At 42.9% G+C, this 24,316-nt stretch overlaps 1 long non-coding RNA gene across 1 annotated transcript in view; it reads right to left on the bottom strand.

Moving 5' to 3' along the window:
- LOC142803394 (uncharacterized) overlaps positions 1-23,815 on the bottom strand; it is a 79,153-nt gene extending 55,338 nt beyond the window's left edge. Inside the window, exon 1 of the long non-coding RNA XR_012894089.1 lies at positions 23,716-23,815. This is a non-coding gene — a long non-coding RNA (uncharacterized LOC142803394). The remainder of the gene's footprint in view (positions 1-23,715) is intronic.
- Positions 23,816-24,316: the final 501 nt, after the last annotated feature.

Genomic DNA, 24,316 nt, shown 5'->3' on the forward strand with positions numbered 1-24,316 from the left:
ATATATATATATATATATGTGTGTGTGTGTGTGTGTGTGTGTGTCCTCCGGGGGCACCTACAACCTAGCTTAGAACATGAGTTGTGACCTTTTAGATCAACGTAAAAAGAGAGGAGTATTAGGTGCCACACAAACAGCGCTATTTCTCGATGCGAAACATTAACCAGACACATAATGTTGAGTTTTACAGATTTTGTCAAATTTTGAACTTTTCGAATCGTGTGTCCTAAAACAAAGGTCCTGGATGATTACCTCATTAAACGTCGAATTCTTTATACTGTAGATACGTCTCCTCAAACGGAATGTCCAAGTGCGACTACGTAGTTTGCTGACACTAAGTGAGTCTCATTGTTCGCTGGACAATCAAGAGCTCCAGAGTATTAGCCGAAGTTCTTCAAACAGCTGGCACGTCCTCTCACCTCTGTGGTTTCCGTGCAGTCGTCACTGGAAGATGGTGGCATCTCTTGACGGATGAATTTCTTTCCCGCTGCACCATAACTCCATGTGTATGAGCTGTTTCCAATCAAACTTTCTCGCTCACGCTGTGTAGTGGTCTGCGCTTTTGCAGCCTTCATTGCGTTTCATAACGTCCGCAAGTGGTCAGTGATGTGCCTCCGACTGACGTGCCTATCCGGTGCGGTGTGCGTAGAGAGAGGCGCTAAATTTTGTGGCAATCTGGGCCGATGAAGACAGACTCTGCTCGCACTATCGCATTTTCTCTTTTCGCGCAGGTGGTCCTGTCGCATTTTTACGCTGCGTCTGTCAGGAAAACAGGGCAGGGACGGGTTCGCTTTGACAAATGCACTTCGTCAGTTGTATGGATGTTGTATGGATTCTGAATGGAAATGACGTATTTGTTTTTATTCCCGGAGTGCGGTGAAATAAATGTGAAGCATGTCCATAGTGGTGCGTATTTTCATAATTTTGTTAAGGTTCAAAAATATTCAATGCTATAGACCAATCAATATAGCTGAAACAAAACATCCTGCTGCTCTGTTTCACAGTTCTATGTCGCATAATCAGAAGAATTTGGCATAATCTGGTTGAATGAACGCTATTACGTACGTGCGCTCATATAAAAAAATTGGCCCCTTATCTGAATGTTAATCTGCAAATGTCGTCAAAATATTATGCAGCGCTGTGTGTGGTTCTCTTCTTTGTCTTCGTCTTTTTGTGCGCCGCTATTCTTTTAATATGGATAGACACCAACTCGCCCAACTTTCTATTCTGTTACAAAATATTATAGTCTTGCGTGTGGATAGAGTGAAGAAAACATTTATTTGATGTTCTGCGCAAGAAAATTGGTGAATGGTATTCTGAAGGCGCTGCGTTGAAGTCCCTCGATCGTGCAGCGGAGGCGAGCGAGCGCATCAAGTCCCGTCACATGTGAGACGTGAGCGCCATCTGGCAGTTTTCTTGGAAAACGAAGCGCGTGGCTCTGAGACGGGTGTACGCGCCCCTCTCAGAGGTAATAAGGTGTAGAAAGCAAACCGACGGGTAGGTGCCAACACCATCTCGTCTTAGCAAAGCGTTCGAAACACTCGCCATTTCGTGCAGGCGTTGTACGGTCAGCGCAGCGCGATAAGCGCTACGGTCCTTAATATTACTTATATATGCTTTTCTAGTAAAAGACGCACATGCAGAATGTATACGTGTTTGTATGGTGCCCCAGACGTGCGCTAAAATTGCTTTTTAATAGACAATTGCACAAGTATGAACGCTAAACCTTGAGCAATATTGGAGGGCGCTGCAGATGGCGTTGGCCGTTTCAAGTTCCCGGTGCCGTTAAGAGTGGACAAACAGACAAATGTACAGACACGCAGACAGACAGACAGACAGATTAACCGAAATTTGTTGCGTCGAAGGTCCCGAAAAAGATCTTAAAAAACGAAAGAGACCTGTTGCTAACGATGTTTGGGCTAGTAATTCACTACTCCGTTGATTGATTGAATGCCTGATGTTCAAGATTAAGTAGGGCTGGTCCCGTCGTAATGAGCTGGAAGCATTTAACGAACTGCTCACAACGTAATTCAGATTGTTGACAGCTGGTTACACAAATCGCATTGCATGACTCCACGTCGTTATTAGACGCGGAACACCTCTTGCTCGCGGGTATATCACGCTCAATTGTTCGAACTCATACTACGCATGCGCCACTCTCCTCTTTCCCCCTCACCAATATCTGCGCATTACTCTCAAAACTTGTCGTATACCAACTGCTTGCGCTGGCATTGCGCATGCCTGTCCTTTCCCCTCTATCTCCTCTTCTACGCTCCCTCTGCTGCTTCGCAACGCGAAGCAGGCAGCGTCTGCCAACCTACGCTTGCTCCGCCCTCTTCTATCGGCATTCCTCTCCGTGGCGTCTCGAAACGCCGCTGCAAGCAACGTCTGCTAGCGAGTCAGTTGATCGAAAAAAAAAGGCCTGCTTGCGCTGCACATCGGTTGTACCACCACCCCGTATGTGGAGATACTAGATCTTGACCTCCAACGTAGTGCCTGTGGTCAATTTCCCCTGTGCGTAATTGAGCAATAAAACTTTGCACTGTGCGTGTTAACCTAACGATTACACCATGTCCGTGAAAAGTAGCAACGGCAAAAGCACAAAGAACAGAGCGCTGAAAATTCATTGTCATTTTGTCTTTCAAACTCTATTGCTAGAACTATTGTGTTTTTTTAGTGAAGCTCCTTAAGCCGTGGGCTGAGCGTCCCGTCGTAGTCGTATGTAATCTCTCCTTAGTTCTTAAACCGGCCGTAGATGGCGGAACTTGTACATGTAACGAAATACATGTACGCAGAAAAATGCAAACGGTACGATGCTAAAGGACGTTACTTGCATGATAAGTAACGAAAATCAGAATATCCATGGAGTGAATGATGATGAGTGGGGCGAAGCATCCGTCATTTCATCTGTGCATCCGGCCGTCCGCTCGTTCTTGCTTGTGGCCATCCGTGCATCCATTCTTAAGTCCGTGTGTCCATTCATTTATGTATCCGTCATTGAGCCCATCCAGGCGTCCGTCCGTGTGTCCATCCTTGCGTCGGACGCAACGGATGTACGACGGAACCCCGATGTGCGAGCGCGCGAGGCAGAAGCTGCGCGGCCGCGCCGACAAGATCCCGGTGTAGAAGAAGGGAAGGCCGAAGCGCGCCGCGGCAGCGGCGTGCAGACCGAGCTTCGCTCCGCTCTTCATAATTCAACCAGTGAATATGCTGTCATTTTTTGTTTTGTCGTCGCCAGTTTTGATGGTTGACTTGGATTGTTACACCTGGTTGTGCAATGCATCGCGCTGTGGAAGTGGCGTGCACCATCACCTGTTCATGGATTCGCCCCTATCCGCTGCGTCATGTCATCAGGGAAGGACGTTATAAATACTCAGTGGTTTCAAGAGCCTTTCAGTGGCCAAGGCAAAAGCACAAAAAACACAGCACTCAAAATGCCTCATATTTGCGTCTTTCAGGTTAGTTATGACTCTCTCACAGAAATAAACAGCCTTTTTTATTGTATTGTGACACCCACAGCGACTAATGTTTATAGTGAGTGATTGCTTCAATATTTCTAAGCTGTTTTGTGGAGATCTTGAAGGTGATCCTGTTGTGCCTGTTGAAGATTTGTTAGAAAACATTTTATTGGGTCAAATGAATAAAAAAGGTGAATTGTCAGGAGTAAAGAAAATGCTTGACGAAACCGAGAAATCTACCAGGGCCTACATTGCGAGGATGAAGGTGATTGAAAAAAGAGTAAAAGAAACATCAGTGAAGCTGATTCTATATTGACCTTCTATTGCTTGCGTATTGAACATTGAGAAATCAGTAAAGTCTCATAAAGAAAAGCTTGTGGTATTAGAATAGCGAGGCCGAGAGAATTATATCATCGTTTTCGGCATCGAAGAAAACGAGTACCTAACACAACCCGAGTTGTGACATAAAGCCCTAATTGATGTCTTCGAAAAAGAACTTTTGGAGCAAAATGTTGCCTTGTGGCCAGAATACACCACCTTGGTATTGTTCATAGGAATCGTCCCAATCTACTTTATTTTCAAGATTACTTTAAAAAGAAGGCAGTGTTATATAAATATGGAAAACCTAAAGGTACGTGCCTAGTTCTGCAAAATGATTGCTCTCGTGATACCCTAAGAAGGTGCAAGCTACTCTGGAAGAGTTCAGATGCCAAAAAAAAGTCAGGAAAATGGGTGCCATCGATACACGGAAGACTGTGCATTGATAACTGGTACTATATGTGGGATGGTGCGACTAATATGCACTGGGTCTGCAATGATCTTGATAACGTTGCAAAAGTTGCATAGGTTAAGGAAAACATGAGTGCCCCAGTTGTGCATCTCTTCTTTTTTTGCCAAAAGTGTTGTAAATCAGATAGGTAATATTAAAAAGTTGCATTTGTCCTATAGTCCCAACTTAATAATCATAAAAGAAACTTGGTTGCCTGACGGCACTAGGGATGGCGAGATAATTCCTCCAGGATGTAAGATATGTAGGCGCGATCGTTCATCACGTGAAATAGGTGTGGCAACGATTGCCAAAGCAGGTTTTACTGATTTGTCAATTATACTCATACCTACATTAAGTGATGAACATTCTACTATTAGAGTTATGTCTCATATTACCGAGCAAGAAAGTTTGTACGGTTTTTCTTGAAGGGTTTTTCACTTATAGCGGGAACTGTATATCCAGCCCCTCATTCTGGTCTGTTTTTTATTTCGACGTTGCACGACGAATTGCTCTCACTCGATCATAAGAGTGCAAGTATGATGAGTGATTTGAACCTACTTATCATAAACAGGAGTAAGATTATACTCAGTCAGTGCGATCGTGTTGATGCTGTGTTTAGAGCAGCTGGTTAGCCAGTCTGGAGAAGGTTCCCTGCGAGTGCACTCGTGTAAATGCTGCTCTAGACTTGATATTTATCGGTCACCACTTTTCATCAGGAGTTATAGGAGTTGAATGTGGTATTTCAGATCACAGTTTATTTTTTTTTCTCTTGCACTGTTAACTCTGGTAATGATGCAACAGTTAAGAGAGTAGTTTATGATAAGGCCTACATACGTTGCAGTGATTCTGATATTATTCGTTGCCTTAGCAATAGACTTGAAGACCATACACATAACATATATACTACGGTTAAACATATGTGGACCCGCTTTAAACATTCTGTCAGATACTGCATTGAGCATTTTCTACCATCTTGATTTATGCGCACACGGCGAAAAAATCCCTAGATTAGGAGAAAAGTTACGCACTTGAAACGGAAGCTTAAGCACCTCCACAAACAGACACACGTCTCTTGAACAAAGGAAATATAAAAACTGAAAATTGGCAGATCCCACGTAGAGTGTGAATCGATGATTCACACTCTACGAATGAATGAGGAAGGTTGATATGTCACTTTAAAATCACCACAACGTTACGAGGTGGATGTACATTACACTATACACGAACCCTGCGTTATGAGTTCTAAGTTTCCATATGTCGTTTAACTTTGTCATATATGCAAGTCACCTGATTCCAAATTTAGTATACGCGAAGCTAGCAAAACGGCCGCGAGCAATCTATGAATGCGGTATGTTGTCATGTTCTTACATGACATGCGTGTCATGATTATCTTGTTTGCACCATTTGTATACCTTCGTCATCCATTGATGTCACGTCACACCGAATTTCCTAAATGTGGAGCGAGCGAAACGGCCGCGAGTGCATCATGAAGGGCCCAAGATACTCCAACGTAACGTTGACGCTAGGTTAGTAAAAGACGAGCACTCTACAGTCTGATGCCAGGCGCGACCAGCGTCTGTAGGCCCAGCCCGACGGCAACCGGTGCGAAATTCGACACGCTGCATTTCGCGCCGATGCGTTACCCAGACAACGCTGCGTCTACCTATTTTTGTAGCGGAGGGACGCTAGACGCGCTGAAGCGCGCATGCGCCAAAGCAACGCAGCGCGGCGCGTACCTGCGAGTTTATGGCAAGGTCAGCGCCTGGCGTGGCAACGCCGGCGTGACGCGACGAAATGAACTACGGCGAGCACGCGCACCGCGTCACGTTGAAGTGTATTGGCACCTTGACTGTGACATGTAGTCATGTTCCTGCATGACATGCATCTTAAGATTATCATGTCTGCACCAGTCACATATTTTCATCATTCATTGATGTCACATAATACCAAATTTGGCATATGTCAAGCTAGCGAGACGGCCGCGAGCGCATCATGAGTGCGGCATGTAGTCATGTTGTTACATGGCACGCATGTCTTGACTATCATGTCTGGATAGGTCATTTATCTATGTCGTCCGTTCACGTCACATAATAGTAAATTTAGAACATGTGAACCTAGCGAAACGGCCGCGAGCGCAACATGAGCGTAGCATGTAGTCATGTTGTTACATGACACGCATGTCATGTTAATCATGTTCGCACCAGTATCATACTTTCGCCATCCAATGATGTCCCGTAATACCAAATTTGGTATAAATAGAGCTAATGAAAAGGCCACCCGCACATCATGAGCATGGCATGTTGTCCTGTTGTTACATGACACGCATCTCAAGATTATCATGTTTGCACCAGTCACATACCTTCGTAATTCATTCCCGTATCGTATTACCAAACTTAGTGTATGTGACGCTATCGTGACGGCCACGAGTGCATCATAAGCGTGGCATATAGTCATGTTTTGACATGGCAAGCATGTCATAATTTTCGTATTAGGGCCTGTCGCTTATGTTCACCATGCAATCATGTCATTTTTTTACCAGATTTGCAACTTGTCATGTGAATAAAATCACCGCAAAAGCAGCAAGACCACAAAACGTAAATCATGACATTCATGACATAAATATTGTGATTTTTATGTTAAGATTAGTCAAATATGCTCGTCATACAGTCGTGCTATGCCACACCAAGTTTAGTATCGATACCATTATCGAAATGACCAGGAGTGCTAAAAGTCATGAGCGGATAGATAGATAGATAGATAGATAGATAGATAGATAGATAGATAGATAGATAGATACGTCCAAAGTTGGCAAAGTTCAATAAAAAATGTTTCGCATTTTTATTGAAGGAAAGTTGCGGCAACTATGACCCATTACCATAATGTTACACTGCCAAAATCCATTAAATGTGGTGCTGATAAATATTGGATTGATTTGATTGATTGATATGTGGGGTTTAACGTCCCAAAACCACTCTATGATTATGAGAGACGCCGTAGTGGAGGGCTCCGGAAATTTAGACCACCTGGGGTTCTTTAACGTGCACCCAAATCTGAGCACACGGGCCTACAACATTTCCGCCTCCATCGGAAATGCAGCCGCCGCAGCCGGGATTCGAACCCGCGCCCTGCGGGTCAGCAGCCGAGTGCCTTAGCCACTAGACCACCGCGGCGGGGCCTGATAAATATTGGAGACATTTGGGTAAACCTAAAGATAAGACATAAAATGTTTTGTCACGTAACCAGAATGTCCCAGAGCCACAAACCATTCCCGACTGCTTCAACAACTTCGTTTACAGAGTGTTTACTGCTGATTCTGTGTACGCCAAATTCATGTGTGTCACATATGATGCCAGTGTGCCTATTATTACAACGGATGGTGCTTTTTTCCTACTAGTTCAACTGAGCGATAAACAAAGCCCTGGCCCATATGGCCTGCCTGATGGCTTCAGAAACCGTCTTGCAGGCGAGCTACGCTCAGTTTTAGGAAAAAATATCCCAACTTTCTTTGAATTTTGAAGAAGCGTCAAATGATTGGAATAAAGAGCGAGTTGTTCTACTAAATATGACAAGGTATAAATTAATAAATACAAATTACAGGCCCGCGTCTATTACTTCATCCTGTTATAAGCCGTTAGAGCCTAATGTTGCATTATAATTTAGAGCATATCTCAGTGAGAAAAGCATTTTGTCATTTATTCAGGATGTGTTCCCAGCACGCACGTCAACAATAACGCAGTTAGTATTAGGCACACATGAAATATCTGTGGTTTTAGATAAGTATGCGCAAGTTAATATAGTATTTCCTGACTGTTCTAAGAATTTCGACAAAGTGTCACATTAAACTTTTGTATAAACTTGAACTCATTGGTCTGCCAGGTTATCTCATAAGGTGGACGGCTTCATACTTGAGCAACAGACAAGAATTTGTAGATAATAATGGTTTCCATTCTCGGGTGCTTCCTGTTAGCACAGGTGTACTGCAAGATACTGTATTGGGGAGGTTGTTGTTTTTATTTTATATAAATGATCTACCGTAGGGTGTTTCATCACCATTGTCAATAAAGCTGTTAGGAGGTGACTGCACTATTTTTGAAGCATATACTTTTACAACAGACCCAGATTTGCTCCAACAAGCAATTGATGTCATTAGTTCTTGGTGACACTCTTGGGAAATGCAACTAATTGTGCAGAAAGCAGTTTTAATAGAAGTCACTAGAAAAAGTACCCATTAATATTTGAGTACAATTCAGCAGCGTTTCCATTCAAATGGATGACAGTTACAGGTACCTTGGAGTCACTTTTACTGATAAGTTATTTTTCACTTAAAATATTACAGAGATATGCACGCAGGCATTTAGAAAGTTGTGTTTCCTGCGCCCAAGGCTCCGCGACGCTTCTCGTCGGGTTCATTTGCTTGCCGTCAACACTTTTGTGCGATCAAAATCGAAATATATTGACATTCGATTCCAATCAAAATCGGAATCGGTCATACATTTGGGACTCGCATATGTTAAAAGGCTAATCAGCTCGAAATGATTCAACGAAAGGCTGTTGGATTTATTTTTAATAAATGTAAGTGAACATATCCTCCTAGTCCCGGCATGATCAAAAAGAAAACATTTTCTTTACAGTCCAAAAGGCAGTTTAACCGCATAAAGGTCCTACATAACGTATTGACTAGTTCCCTTAATGTATGGGAAGTGCCATACATTGGTCCACTTACACGACGATGACGAATAGGTCACACTGTACCTCATTCTGTGAAACAAATTTTCGCTAAAACTAACTCACTTTAAGATAGCTTCTTTTCTAAAACTATGCAGGCCTCGAACAGGCTTCCAGATTCAGTCATTACGTCGCCAAACTTCGTCAAAGCTCTAGAAGAGTATATTTTTTTAGAATATATGTTTATTTATTGCTGTTGTTTACATCCTCTACATATGAGCCTTACTATATCATATGCACCCATCGTTATATGAACTCAGTTTATGAACCCATATTCTCAATTGAACCATTGCATGTATTTTGTCATCCTTGTGTTTTGTTTCTTTTATATGTACTGCCTCTTCTGCTACGGCTGATTTGGCTTGCGTTATATTGAAATAAATAATCAATATGGGGAATCATGGGCTGATGCGGAGCATCGTGGTAGTTTCCAACACAACGTTCACATAATTCGTGGTAAACAACCAAGTTAACAACGTATTAACACGCAAGGCTCACCGCACAGGTAACATCACAAACTGGTAATTACCGCCGTTAAAAAAACACTGTTGAAACTCGTCGAGATGCTCTCTATGACGTTATGGTCTAATTCTGAAAAATGGTGTAATTTTTCACTCTTATACCACGTTATTTTGCGCACTATAACACAGTTCCTTCGCTATATAACACTTGTATAGGGTTTTTGTAACGCAGCAGTTTCAAGCACTACAGCATTACTCGTAAGTGATTTACTGGTCTGGCACAAAGATGCTGGCATTTTTTTCCTATTTAGTCCTTGTTCCTTATTTTGCGCACTAGGGGCTAAGTTCCCCTGCTGGGGCGGACAACTGCAGCACGCTTGCTGCTATCTCATAAGAGCAATTGCTGTAAAAAAAAGGCTTGTGTGGCACTCGCAGCACACATATAGCGAAAGCTAAAGAAGCGCGCTTTCAAGAGCCTGATTTAAACTCTTGTAGTCCGACTGGTACTTCCTAACTTGAAACGTATTCACCACATCACAAATTATGGTAAGCTTGAGGAGTAGGTTGGTGCGCACTGTGCCGTTATTGATTTATCTGTGTACAAGCGAGGGGCCCGTTCCACACTTCTGAGCCATCATGTACCCTCAACCGATACTCTGCATTACAGCGTTGAGGAATTATGACGTTAAAACCATGTGAGAAAAGCTCTCATTCACACACTCGATACCGTTACGTCGTTCACTTTGCGTGATACCTGGTTGTCATTTCACCGTTTTACCACGTCATATAACAAGGGTTAACATGGTTCCGTGCCAGGAAGAAACGTGCATGGCGTATTTTTGCGAAGGACTTGCACACAGCTAGTGCACTAATATAATTTGCAGCTTTGGAACCTTCGTAATCAGCTGTAGCAAAGTACTCCGCGAGCTCGCTATGTGCAGCATATGCACAGTGAAATGATAGGAGGCTTTCATTCAGACTGTTTACATGTTCGCTTAATAAATCGGCATCCGTTATAGCGATCGTATAGCGTCATAATATGAAAAAAAAGAACTCATTTTTATTGTTTGGTTCTTGTATCAGTTTGCTCTTACATCAAAAAGCACCCCACTGGACCAACAGTATATTATTCAGAAGATAGCCTATAGCTTACGTACACAAGCACCCATGTCCTTTCATTACGGAAGCAGGCCTGCAGGCCACATCAAAGAGCACCAATAAATATCAGGGTTTGGTGCAGGATTTCATTCGGTGTTCACTGTAGCTGAAGCCATCTCCAAATGCTGACAAATGATGGGCGCCTTGTAAAGCTCAATGGATAAAGGTAGTCATTCAGTTTGGCAAGCACAGTGGCTGTTTTTACCGATTAACGGCACAAGTACACCAATCATTATCTACCCGTAATCTGCCCGTGACGCGTACATCTGTCTGCACCTGTCGATTACCTAATATTCACCCGTACTCTGCGCATTTCCGTGAATCACCATTATGATGGGACATGGTTCCATCAATTTCACTATCCGGCAAATTTCAAATAGAAAACCCTGGGAGTGAAGACGAGAAAGTGAGTGTTCCAATTTATTAGCTAAATGAACGATGCTATGTGGAAGCAGGGTTGCCAAGTTGGGCTACTTTCCTACTTGTTTACTTTATTGGGTTGGTCAAAGGAGAAAAAAGGGCTTAGCTACTTGGGTACATTTTAGCTAGTTCTGTGTGGCCTCGATTTGAACTCAGTTATTTCTATCTCTGCACGTCGTAACCACTGGTATTCGTGCATGCGGTGCTAAAACATATCACGAAGGTGTCTTTCCAGCTCCCAAAAGTTAAACTTAATGCTTAGATTGAACAAAAAGAACTACTTTTGAACAAGTATCTGGGACTCGGTATAAAAATGTTGCATGGTGCCTCATTTCGCAGACTATGTATTGCTGAAGTGGACTTCTAACTTTAATTGAAAATGAAGAGAGCTACAAAAAGCACTACGCATCTAGGATGCTCTCCACTCATCGACATTAAAAAAACCACACCATATCCCCAGAGTGAATGATGAAGAGGGGGGGGGGGAAGCTTCGAAGGGTTTTGTCGGCAAACAGTGAATCATAAGCCATTTGTCTGTCTGTCTGTCTTTCTGTCTGTCTGTCTGTCTGTCTGTCTGTCTGTCTGTCTGTCTGTCTGTCTGCCTGTCTGTCTGTCTGTCTGTCTGTCTGTCTGTCCGTCTGTGTGTCTGTCTGTCTGTCTGTCTGTCTGTCAGTCCACCCGTTCAACCACCTATTTGATGTCCATATCTCTGTCCATCCGCCCGTTTTTCCGTGCGTTTATTTACACCCTAAGTACCACCATCTCGCATCTTTTCATCATACATTTATCACATGCAAGCACCGCCATCCAGCGCACATTCCAAGGACTAAAACTAAAGGTGGCTACTACATACAGAAGACGCGCGACCCACACCTTAAAGAGCTTTGTCCCTCAAATCGGTTCTGTGACGAACACTTTATGTCATTTATTTGAAAAACGCCAGGCCTGCATGTAAAGCGCAGCACAGTCGCAGCGAAAGCTAGATGAGCGCCTTTTCGGAGCCTTTTCTGAACACTCATTACGTAAATACTGCAAGCACGCTTTCTTGATACCAACTACGGCTTTACTAATAAATGTTTTTCGGTAATAGGCCGTCATTTTTTATGCTATTTTGCGTTATTCTTTCCAGAAGTGTGGTATCCGCTAAACACTTGCAAAGAATTTTCTGCCAATTGTTGATGCAGTGGCTGACGACGATGAGGAACTATGCCTGAAGTGGGTAGGCGCCACAGTTAATAGCTCAACAAAAATAAGCTTTTGTTATGGGTTGGAGCATTGGACGACCCACTAGTTACTCCATTCACATTGTGTGACGACTGGTTGTTTTTTCACTGTTTGAAAACACTTTAGAGGTCACATTAACGTGATTGTTTTCTCGACATTAAGCCTGCCGAAGGCAAGTTTGCCAACAAGTTCCACGCACCGGTTAGGCTATTCGCAAGTTTTATCCCCTATAGGTGGGGCACAGGGTGGTTCAATATGGCGCCCAAAGAGAGTATCAGAGTTAGGGTCGGAGTCACTGAGCACATATGTGGCCTGCACTGCAGTGTTTTTTTTTTTGCTTTGCGATGTCTCGACCCTTTTTGCAGTCACATATACTGTGCCACTTAGACACTTAAGAAACTCGGATACGACGCCTTGTTTAAGGCGAAAAGGACCTGAATGCCAAACACATCACTTGTTGTGTCGTGAAAGTCTGTAGCCGATATATTTGACACAATTTTGAAGAAAGTGACAACTTTGCCACCAAGGCGAAGCAACGAACGCGATAGCAACAAATCGGAAGGTCATGCGCCGAATGGCAAGAAGATCAGAGCATACCCCGCATTTCTCACGCACAAAGGACACATGAAACGTACTCACAGATACAAATGATTGTGAATAATCGTCTCAATTGTTACTTCGCTGTGTCTGAAAGCACACCCTTTTCACAAACAGAGACAGTGCAACGACTTCCGTGACTTTGTGCGCCCGATAACTAACACAGAAACGTTCTAGTGAAAGCCCACGCCAGCCAAGACGTGCATGCACATGCAATGAGTGCTGCTGCTACGCCACTACTTTCATACTCATTGAAAAAGTTACGCTGGCGGCCGCGGGGCGGCGTGATAGTCTACGGAACTTGTGAATGTGGTAGAACAATGGGCTGGCACCCAGCGGACTCATGTTTGAGGCCCACTGTGTCATTAGTGCAAGGTTTTTTATTTCATTTCGTGTGATGTGGTTTTGGACACCGGTGGTGATGGTGGTGGCGGTGAACAACGGTGGCGCGTGACCTGATTTGTGATCTCATAACAGCTTTCGCTTTAAAATAATGAAAGACTACTACTCCAGAGAATTAATAGCTCTGATTATTAGTCTTGTGACGTACCCTCGCATCATTGATTACAATTTATACTTCATTAATCACAGCAACTGAGCTCGCATTTCTATTGTCACTGGTCCTTTATATCTTCTCAAAAGTCATGCAAGACATTTTAACAATGTCTTAATTTTAGAACAGGCATAAAACGTCCACTTTGTGCCCAAAAGTATTTCTTTAGAAAAAATTATATTGTTTCCAGAAAAAAATATATTTTGAAGGCTTTATGCTGTACGTACTTATGTTTCGCACTTTGAATTGAGAAAAATATATAACAAAGTAGCACGCGTGGCTACGTTTGGCTACTTTCGCTGCCCGTTGCTGAGAATGGCCCCTTTTGTTGCTCGTTTTTTCTTATTGTGGGCAATTTTTTTCTTTTTTCGACCTGGCCACCCTGTGGCGAAGAATGACAATAATTGCATCTCTTCAAGTACTTTGCATATTCTAGTTGCTGGGACAGAACAGTAAATAATAGATAAGTTCTAGCTCTTTTGACTTGTGGAAATGAATTACAACCTCGATCTCGATTCTTTTCTAGCCTGTCTGCGTGCTTCAAGACACCTGACACTTGGTTCTCACTTGTGCTTGACCTCGATGAATACATTGTCGCTCTTTCTATCTTTAGGTGGTTATTGATTTCAGCAAGCTGACTTTTTCGAAGACTTTGTTTACAGCTATAGCGAACAACCACCAAGTGGTTTGAAATATGTATTGTATGAGAACTCAGGATCATCGTTGACTGCCTCATTGTAGCCATCTTAGATTGATGGCCCATGAGCTGAATGGTTGGTACCTTTTGCTCAAGGAATGCTGCTGAACATGATGAACTACTGCAAGGCGGCGTCGGCATCTCGGATCGATGACGTTAACACGGGTCATGCAAAAACCATCCTTTGATGACAACGTGAGCACATGAAGTCCTCATGACGTCACAGAACATTAAATTTTTGTGATGTCACTAAGACATGATGACGACATCAGATAACATGGCTTAAATGCGTCGCGTCCTCACTTGGTCAAAAAACATCCACACATCTTCACGAAGTGAGTGATGACGAATGGAGTGACATAAAGCGTATATATAATTGTGAATTCATCACACCTTCCAGTTGCCTCAGGCAATTCAAGAAGGTTTTAAAAATTGCTAGAGTTGAGCATATGTGTTTAGAGGAAGTGCTTGCATATGCCTCGAAAGGTAATGTGAGTTCAGAAAAAAATGTTTAACGATTTCGAGTACTTCGTATTCAACTCTGGGATAGCACTGATTCGTCCCACTTTAAAAAGCGACGATAGATATTCGAAAACGAACACCGAATTGTAAGGATTTGTGATATTAGCGTTGGTAATATACCGTTTTAGTATGGGTAATTTATTGGGGCATATAAGGCGCGGCATGCGTATTCGTTTTTCAGGTTTTCTAAGGAGCCTCAACAACTAGAATATTTTAGTAGAGATCAGCTAATAAATATTCTTCTTGATAGGTTATCTTCTTGATAGATTATTTTGGCCGGGAACAGCGATCTTTAACGTTGTACTCAACCTACGTTTACGCTAAAGCCCATTATAAAAAAATCGCAGCATATCCACGGAGTGAATGATGCTGAGTAGAGCAAAGCTCCGTCCGTCCGTTTGTGCTTATGTCCATCTGACTCTCTCTCTCTCTGTCCGTCTGTCCGTCCATCTGGCTCTCTGTCTGTCTGTCTGTCTGTCTGTCTGTCTGTCTGTCTGTCTGTCTGTTTGTCTGTCTGTCTTTTCGTCTATCCGTCCGTCCGTACATCTGATGGTGTCTGTCTTTCTGTCCGTCTGTTCACCTGTATGTCTGTGCGTCCGTGTGTTCGTCTGTTTGTCCATCGGCCTGTGTGTGTCTGTCTGTCTATCCGTCCGTCCGTCAACTATACCAAATCATGAACTATACAAAAACCACGAATGTCCTCTAGTGATATTATATCGAGGGACATTTAGACCCAACGCTATTGATGTATTGACCTATTCATAAACTAGAGTTGGCTACACACATACATACTACTACTTCTGCTACTACTAGTCCTGCTACTACTATTACTGCTACTACTACTACAACTACAATCACTACAACTAATACAACAACTATACTACTACAGAGGAGGAAACGACGCCCAGCCTGAGGAACTTGGCCCCTAAATCTTTTTTTGTGTCTGACATACGTTTGCGCCTCTAGGAACGTTGCTATATCGATACCACATGCAACGGAATGCAAGCTTGGTTATAGGAAGCTCTGCCCTTGAAGTTGACCAATCAACGAGGCACGGGAAAGCAAAGTGAGATGCAAAAGCGATGCCTTTGATCACAGAGGTTCTGCAAAGCTTTCGCAGGGATGCGGGCGATGATTAACACTTTCATAGCCAAAATACTTAAATTCAATACAAACAACTGCTTTCAACATTTTGGGAGGCGCATTGTTATGTTTTTCTTTCCAAAAATTGAAAAAACTTTGTTTACACTTTTCACTAAAGAGCACATAAGAGTGCCAATTGGTTCATTAAAACTAATATACATGAATAATTTCATAGCTTATGCTAGACTAAATACTTGAAATGTTGTAGGGTTCAACAGCATAATGCCCAATGGCGAAAATTCACATTTCTTCCAAGGAAATAGAAGGAAATTCGGGCATCCTTAAGCGTCGCCTTGAAGCATTGAACTCGATAGCGATATCCTGTTTGTAGTGCGTACGTCTACCACTTAGTGCATACTTTTCGCTATATGCTGTGGTTCGAGGAGTTCAAAATATGAATTACTGCAATGCAAACCATAAACTCCAAAGTGAATAAATGCTCTGTCTCGGCCCAGTCAAAGATGAACCTGCCTCGGCAAAATGCGAAAAGGGCACGACCACTTCTGAAATTACTTGGTTCGCTAGTGCTTTCACCTCACATTGTATACCATGTTGGAGGCGCGTTTAGGCATATAACGTTTCAATAAGGCAATAGAGTCAAAGAGCTCGTTTAACAGGAATTCTGACGTCAGTTTCGTCGTCATTGGTTGTGAACGAAAGTTTATCTAGTGCGTGAACTAAAAATCAAGATTCATACAACAAAAATAAAAAAATAGTTTTTTTATGATTGCGAATTGAACCCGAGTCATTTGCATGGCAGCTGAGCGTTTTACGACAGGTCTGGTCCAAATATATTTCTACAGTCAAAATAACATTATCTGCTTCTCAATGTAGTGAAATCAACTTTCATGTGTTACAAACAGAGGCATTGCTGTATACATGATTCTAAGCAGAACATGAAACATCGCAGTGATAATGCGTGGTTACAAGTGTGCATTGCATCAAGCGAAAGATCATCTGATTGTCATAACGACTTCATTATTTCATAACGACTTCATAACGACTTCATTATTAAAAAGCTAGTCACCCACTACAAAACCCACACACGTTACTTTCATTAGCAAAGTGTTTGAAGTAAGCAGGGACAGAATATCGCCGTCGCGTTCAACTTCTAAAGGCGAAGCTTAAGGATGCCATAATGTCTTCGCCAGATGTTTGCTGACTGACATACAAAACCTATGACCGGAATCACTGGGCCTGAAAGCGTGAATATTTCGAACAACAAAAAAGGGTGGCTTTGGCATTCGAGATATATATCTTAATAGAATGCACAAGATACCTGTTAGTCATAATATTAATGAAGGACAGTTGACGGTTTTTTGCACAACTGAAGATTACTGAAAAAAGGAAGGAGGTCCAAAAGTGAACTGGCTGTACCGAGAACCTCCCACAAGGAATCAGTAAAAAAGTATAGATAACGCAGCTTAACAATTCTACAAACTAAACGCTGTAACAGAAGAAGCATCATGTTAACATGTTTTGAATATAAAAACAGCTAAAAATCGGTGCTGGTGCATTGATTATGCTGATTGCAAACAAAGTTGGAAATGAAAGAAATAGTCTTAATATGACATGGTAATGAGCTCCGGAGTTGCAGAGCTGAGACATTAGTAGTAAACTTATTGTAAACATTTCTGAGTTTTGCTAACAAGCAGTTGCTGCTGGAAGTGAAACCGGTAGACAAAGAGTGAGATTGCTGGCTTCTAGTAATTATGGGGAACGAAATTTTTTCGTTGAGGAACAGAACCTTTCTGTTGATATCTATACGCTTTCTATGTCTGTATCAAAAGAAGCGCTACCATCTCAATTCAGAATCCGACCTGGCGTTAGAGAACAAAAATCTGGCGCGACATAACGCGGTGGCAGCTGTTGGCGAAGCGACCTTCGTATTCTTTGTAGATTGAACGCAGCCACTACATTGGGTACGCGGCTTGTTCAAATGTGTGAGACCTCTTTTCGTTCATGTCAAGGGAGCGCATGTGTGACCGTGGGTGACAGCGCCTCGTTAATTAGCGCTGTTCGCGACTGCACTCGCAGCAGTAAGAGAGTGATTTGAACTCTTTTCGCGCGAGTAAAAGCCGGTCCCTTGTTTCATTGCCTTTTCAGTGGAGCTGCAAACTCTCTACTGTGCAGAGTACGAACAATCTATCGGCTGAGTTCTGGTACTAAGCTTGAACGAGAGTGAACAAGATTCCTCGCCAGCGTAAGATTTTTTTTCCGTAAAAGAGTAAATATACACTCACTGCTGGCATGAAACAACTGATTGATATTGATTGATATATAAGGTTTAACGTCCCAAAAACACCACATAATTATGAGAGACGCCGTAGTAAAGGGCTCCAGAAGTTTCGACCACCTGGGGTTCTTTAACGTGCACCCAAATCAGAGCACATGGGCTTACATTTCCGCCTCAATCGAAAACGCGACCGCGGCCGGGATTCGATCCCACGACCTGCGGGTCAACAGCCGAGTACCTTAGCCACTAGACCACTACGGCGGAGTATCAGTAACAAAGAAAATGAGAGCTCGGACTACTCAAGTTATATTGCCATGTTGTGTTTTTAACGTGCGCTGGTATCACACAGGTGGTACACGGCCTTCTAGCATTTCGACTCTACTAAAATGCGACCGCAGCAGCAGGTATCAAACCTGCGACCTTCGGGTCAGCATTCGAGCGCAACATCATCTAGACCGCAATCACGGACTATTTCTTTTTCTAAGCTCGGAATCATTAAAGAAAGTTGGTTGCTGCTGGCATCAGCCGCGTGCCATACCCGATTGGAAGCAGTTGGTTTGTGTGTTATGAAAACACAAGCTTTTGTTGGAAAGGAAGAACACGTCTGCATTGAGTGCACCAAGCGTGATAATGAGCCGATATAGCGTGATGATATGTGGGGTTTAACGTCCCAAAACCACTATATGATTATGAGAGACGCCGTAGTGGAGGGCTCCGGAAATTTAGACCACCTGGGGTTCTTTAACGTGTACCCAAATCTGAGCGCACGGGCCTACAACATTTCCGCCTCCATCGGAAATGCAGCCGCCGCAGCCGGGATTCGAACCCGCGCCCTGCGGGTCAGCAGCCGAGTACCTTAGCCACTAGACCACCGCGGCGGGGCCTGATATAGCGTGTTCTTTCTTTAGTGCTTTTTTAGTGAGGTCAGCTTGTTCCGGCCTAGTGGAGTGCGAGAGCGGAATTCGGATCTTTCTCGGATCCGAATCCAGCTCGGATTTGGAAGCTTTTTCTTCGAGGTTCATTCTTTTTGTACAAAGGAGTTTCAGTCTGCATCAATCCAGAGGCATAGACCCTGTCGTAAACTAATCTGCGGCAATGCGGTAAATACCGCCGCTGGCACATAAGAAAGATGGCACATAAGATGTTTTCACTGAAGTTATTCTATTCGCGTGACACCTTAATGCAATATCTGTGGCGTCTACAGTCAGGGGGTTACTCTAACGAAACAGTTGTATCTCTGCGCTGCGTCGACAACCTTCTGGCCCTACAATGCATTCCTTTGGCCAACGATAGAATGCCAAAACCCCTTCACGCTACCTTGCGGAGACAGTTGCGTGGATTGGGAACTCTACCTGAGTATCATAGTTTGCAATTCTTATTACACACCCTTGTAGGAAACAGTAATTTAAACGTGTACTCTGCATGGCTGTCTCACGTAGCTGAACTCTGGCGCGACTAATACATTCCCTGTGCTCTTCCAGTACTATTTTCACATGCATCCATTAAGGCCACGTTGGCTGCCCTCCGGCTTCACCTCTTCCCCTTTTATATCATGAGCATCTATAGCACGACAAAGGCGGCCACGTCTTTTTTGCACCCTTCAGTGGTGATCGTCGGCAGAAATCACACGCGTTCACTCGGACGCCACACGCGTGGGGCAATTTTATTGCCCTTAGATTTTACTGGGAACCTCCAGGCTACGCTGACGGTGATGGCTGCGGAAAAAAATCCACCAAAGTGTGCATATGGGCGAAAGAAATAAACAATCTGCTAATAACAGTTAGGACCACTTGATTCGGTATTTTGTGGCACCGTAGACAGACTTATTATTGTAAATATCTTACAACTATGGCACAAGTACACATCGCTCTGAAATTACAACGTACGTGACCTCGAATCACATCGGTTTCTTATCACGAGTCAAAACTATTTCAGCGCCCCATATAGGAAGCTTTATCTACCCAGTGTCATCTAATAATGCGATACAGCGTCCTGCCCTTGCTCAGGCGTTTTCAACTTGGCCTTATTTTTATTGCAATTTACTGCTACATCAACTCGGCAGCACCAGCTGGGTTTGTGTTTTCCGTACGTCGATTCTTTCAGCCTGATGATTAACATACTTTTAACGCAAAAGTGGCTTGCCAAACCTACTTTATAATTACTGCAGCCTAAAGAGGTAAATTTTGCCCACAAGTGCTACTACTACTATTTGGACTAGGTATATTTCACTCGGAGTCGAGATCACTAAGCACTTACCTGTGCAAATATTATACCTCTTTCCGAGTTGCACTCTCTCGTACAGTCCTGCATATACGCTATTCAATAGACGTGCGTGCATACCAGCTGGGCGTGTAATTCGTTCACTCTTTGCATCGTTTGCGACAGTAAAAATAAATGTTGATAAGCGGAATTCGGATGAGGCGCGGCACTTCCTAAGAATGTGAAGGCGAAGACTAGCTAGACCTTCTGTTCACCTGTTGTTGAACTTTCTGCTCATGCGTCGACCTTTACGACGCACTATCACTACACGGACAGGCGTTTGTACTCGTTTAGCTCTTTAGAACAGAAGATGTGCATAAGCAACACAATATGTTCTTGTCACTTCAAAGGTTATAAGATAACGCCTGCGAGTGTGACTATGGAAAGGCCGCTTATATTTGCTGGGGATGCTGTGTGCCCTTATGGCCTTTATGCTGTTAATGAACTTGACTATTACATAGTTTCGGAAAGGAATGTAGCAGATATTAGAAGTGGACATTGAACTGGATATAGAAATAGTGCCAATAATCAATCAGCTAAACACTTCATAACACGTGCTTTGAGTACATCGCAATGAACTAAATAAAAAGCGGTTGCTTTCGACGCTTTTATTTACTCCATCGTAGGCGAGCACCGTTTTGGCACATTTCTGGCTTATCCAAATATCCACATTACCTGATCTTTTAACGACCGTTTAGTTCACAAATGTCAGACTGTTAATGAGAATTTCTCTCGATGAATAAAGTAAAGTTAAAAAACATTTAAAATACAGCCTCAGTGACGACTGCCATAAATTTTGTCAAGACATTTCTAGTTATTTGAGCATGAACATCAACAATACACAATTAGGGCGTCAATGAAAAAAATAAGCGCAACTGCAGAAGGTCCAAGTACGCTTCCGCGATCGCAGGGCTAGAAAAGGCTCAGCATGCCCGGATTTTTTTTGTCAGTTCGATGAAAATTATCGTAAATGGGAAGACTCGGAGGGGAACAGCGCAAAAAACGGGGCGGAGAAAGAGTGAGTGCACGACATATACACTTTTGCACCTAGATAAACCATTTTTCAAACGAAACTGATACATCTTGGTTGATACGAAATCAAAGAATAAGAAGTGCCTTCAAATTGTAAGAGTGCTCCTGCAAACAAATTTCAAGAATGTAAATGATAAAATAGCATATTCAAGTGATAAAATCGTATTTCCATAACTAATTGCAATGAATCATTACCTGAAAGACTGTCACACTAAACACCGAAAATAAGATAGAACAAGCATGCGTATCAAATTCACGTTGCGTAACAGGCCACGGTGCCAATCAGGGCTCTGGAGCAACTTTCGGTGCAATAAAAAATAAGTTCAAGTTCAGTCTTTCCGCCGTTCAGTCGTAGACTGAAGTTTGATACTTAGTTCTAATCGTTCATGTCCATCGCAGAGTCTTGTGCTCGATATCAACAACACATATATGTAAAATACGCTGATCTGTTCGCAAATGATACTTGTCTGTCCTTTTTTTCATGTTCTGATATTTGTGCTTTAATGTTGACACGACGTTATCATGCTACTTGTTCTTGTTGTTCTCCTAGTGTTTAGTTATATTTCTGCGTATTCTACCATACCCACTCCTGTCATAGCACAAGTAGCGCGACAGTTTGTGTAAATAAACAAATCAACGAACCCTTCTCTACGAACACGCCCAGTGCATCAAATGTGCACAAATTTGTGAAATGCCATATTACGTCAAAAAAGCCGCTCTGAGACAAATCGAATTTATTCGTTGCCCGCTATTTAAAAAAGCGCGAATTGCCTTGACGTATTTTATAGAGGTGTAAATTGTTTGTTCCTAATCTTGTGACCTGATTAGCTTGACACGATGCATAAGCTCAAAAATCCAACAGAAGCTGCAAATTTGTAACAAATGAGTATAAAAGACAAAAACTTAGTAAACTGAGTAATTATTTGCACATGTACAAAATTTCTTGCCGAACTTCAATCCCAGCTTCAGTATTTCCAAAGTTCAGAAAAAAAGCGAGAAAGTGTATGTGAACTGTTCTGAAAGAGCACAACTCAATGTTTACAACTATGAGCACTCACGCCATATTCGTCGAGCGGCCGGCGGTGCAACGTTAGAATACGTGTACACTCCATTTCAGCGAACTGCTTCAGCATGCATCCGCATGAAGCTAAGCGATTTCTGCCAGAACGGATGTGCTTAAGTTTTCGCTCTTCTCGTTGACATGGACGGTTATGGAGTCGAATCAAATAGCGCAAGCACATCGCCGGTGACTGTGACATAGTTTTTTGCTTTGTTTTTATTTTTGTGCTTCCTCCTCACTAATCAGTTTTGCTGAAAGAAGTACTCTTGTTATTTGCAGCAATTTTTACTCCCCCCCCCATGCTCGGATTTCATAACGGCAAGCGGGGCCAGATCTTGAAAAAACACAATTCTATGCCTGCAGTTTTCTAAAGAGCACTAACTTATTAGCTAAAAAAGTAAACAAATAATTTAATAAACAATCCTGACAGTTTACCTGGTTCCTGCCCAGGCCATTTTGAACGGTCGAAATTCTATTCTGTAGGCAAGCATTAACACCATGTCAATTATTCGTGCAACACAGGGGTATCCTATCATTAAGTTCTTCTAATGTTACCTAAATGAGTAACCACAATGAAAGAACCTGAACACTTATAATGCTAAAGCTCAGGGCTGCGAGAAAAACGGTAAAAAAGTAGGGAAAAGCGGAGACTTGCTATACGGAAAAAAAAATTAGCGATGCGTTGTCGGCGGACAGCAATGAATGCACCGACCTCTGAGGAATGTATTTGATAAGGTCTAAGGTTATTAAGCACACTGAGCCTTCGAGTGGAAAGTTCTAGAAGAGACAATAAAAACATAACAACGACAAGACAAAAGACTTTCTCGAGGTATACATTCAGGCTTCGCAGCTGCTCTTTACTTTTGTAATTTTCACGGCTGTTCCTTCAATAACAATAAAAAGAACTATATCCCCAATAGGGCCATGCGTTTGTACGAATCAGTCCCATGGTTGCCTGTAAGACGCGGTGAAATAGGGATCAGCATTCCAAAGTAATTTCTCGCTTTACGGCTTTTCAAGAACAGTTTATTCAAACTTCCTATAAACATGCTTTCGAGGATACCTACTGCAAGTCCGCGTTCCATATATTGTTGTGCACGGCTAGCGTTCAGAATATTTACAACATCTTGAACAACGCAAAGCCTACATATATATAGTTAGGGATCTCGTTCGTGCCTAATAAAAGGTTGCACCTGTAACGTTATCAATGAAATAATAAGAACGCCCTAATCGCGTAATTTTTCGAGTCTAAACAACCGTCACTTAAAGCTCTCACAGTATCAGACTGTAATTATTCCGAAGTTCACTTAAAGTCATTCGGCAAGCCCTATTAACGGTATTGGCTAGTATTTTGTGCCAACGGTCATACAAATCCGGCCAAAAGTTGTTCGGGGCACATACCATGAAGACGTATTCCCTACTTCTTAGTTGTCGAGCAACTGCTGGCTTCTGTGTCTCAGCGTCTTGCTCGGACGGGCAGTCACACTTCTTGTGTCGTCTTCCCGCTGCGCAGCACAGCTCCTAGACTGACAGTGCTTGCGTCAGGGTGAAGCTTAGCAGGAGCTGCTCCGACACTTATCTGGCTTGAGTAGCGGGACTCGTTTTCATACGTCGGTCGCTCCACGCATGTTCAGCTTCACCTCTCGCAGAGGAAATTAACGGCGACTAAATGCGTTCAATTCCAACGCTAACTCACCCACAAAACTCACATGCCCAGCAAGTGCTTGACAGCCTTGACAGCGCTTGACTTTGCGACAGTGGTAACTTTTTGTATTCAGGCGAACGACAGCCTCATTGATGACGTGCCCCGAAATTGCATACTTACATAGGCGCAAGCAAGAAGGGTGTAAGGCAGGGGGATACAATGTCACCACGGCCATTTACCGCGTGTCTACAGGGAATTTCAGCTGCCTAGAATGGGAACAGTTAGACATAAGAGTCAATAGAGATTACCTCAGTAACCTGCGCTTTGCCGATAACACTGCATTGCTGAGTAACTCAT

Source organism: Rhipicephalus microplus, chromosome 3 (genome assembly GCF_043290135.1).
Source record: "Rhipicephalus microplus isolate Deutch F79 chromosome 3, USDA_Rmic, whole genome shotgun sequence".
NCBI classification, from domain to species: Eukaryota; Metazoa; Arthropoda; class Arachnida; order Ixodida; family Ixodidae; genus Rhipicephalus; species Rhipicephalus microplus.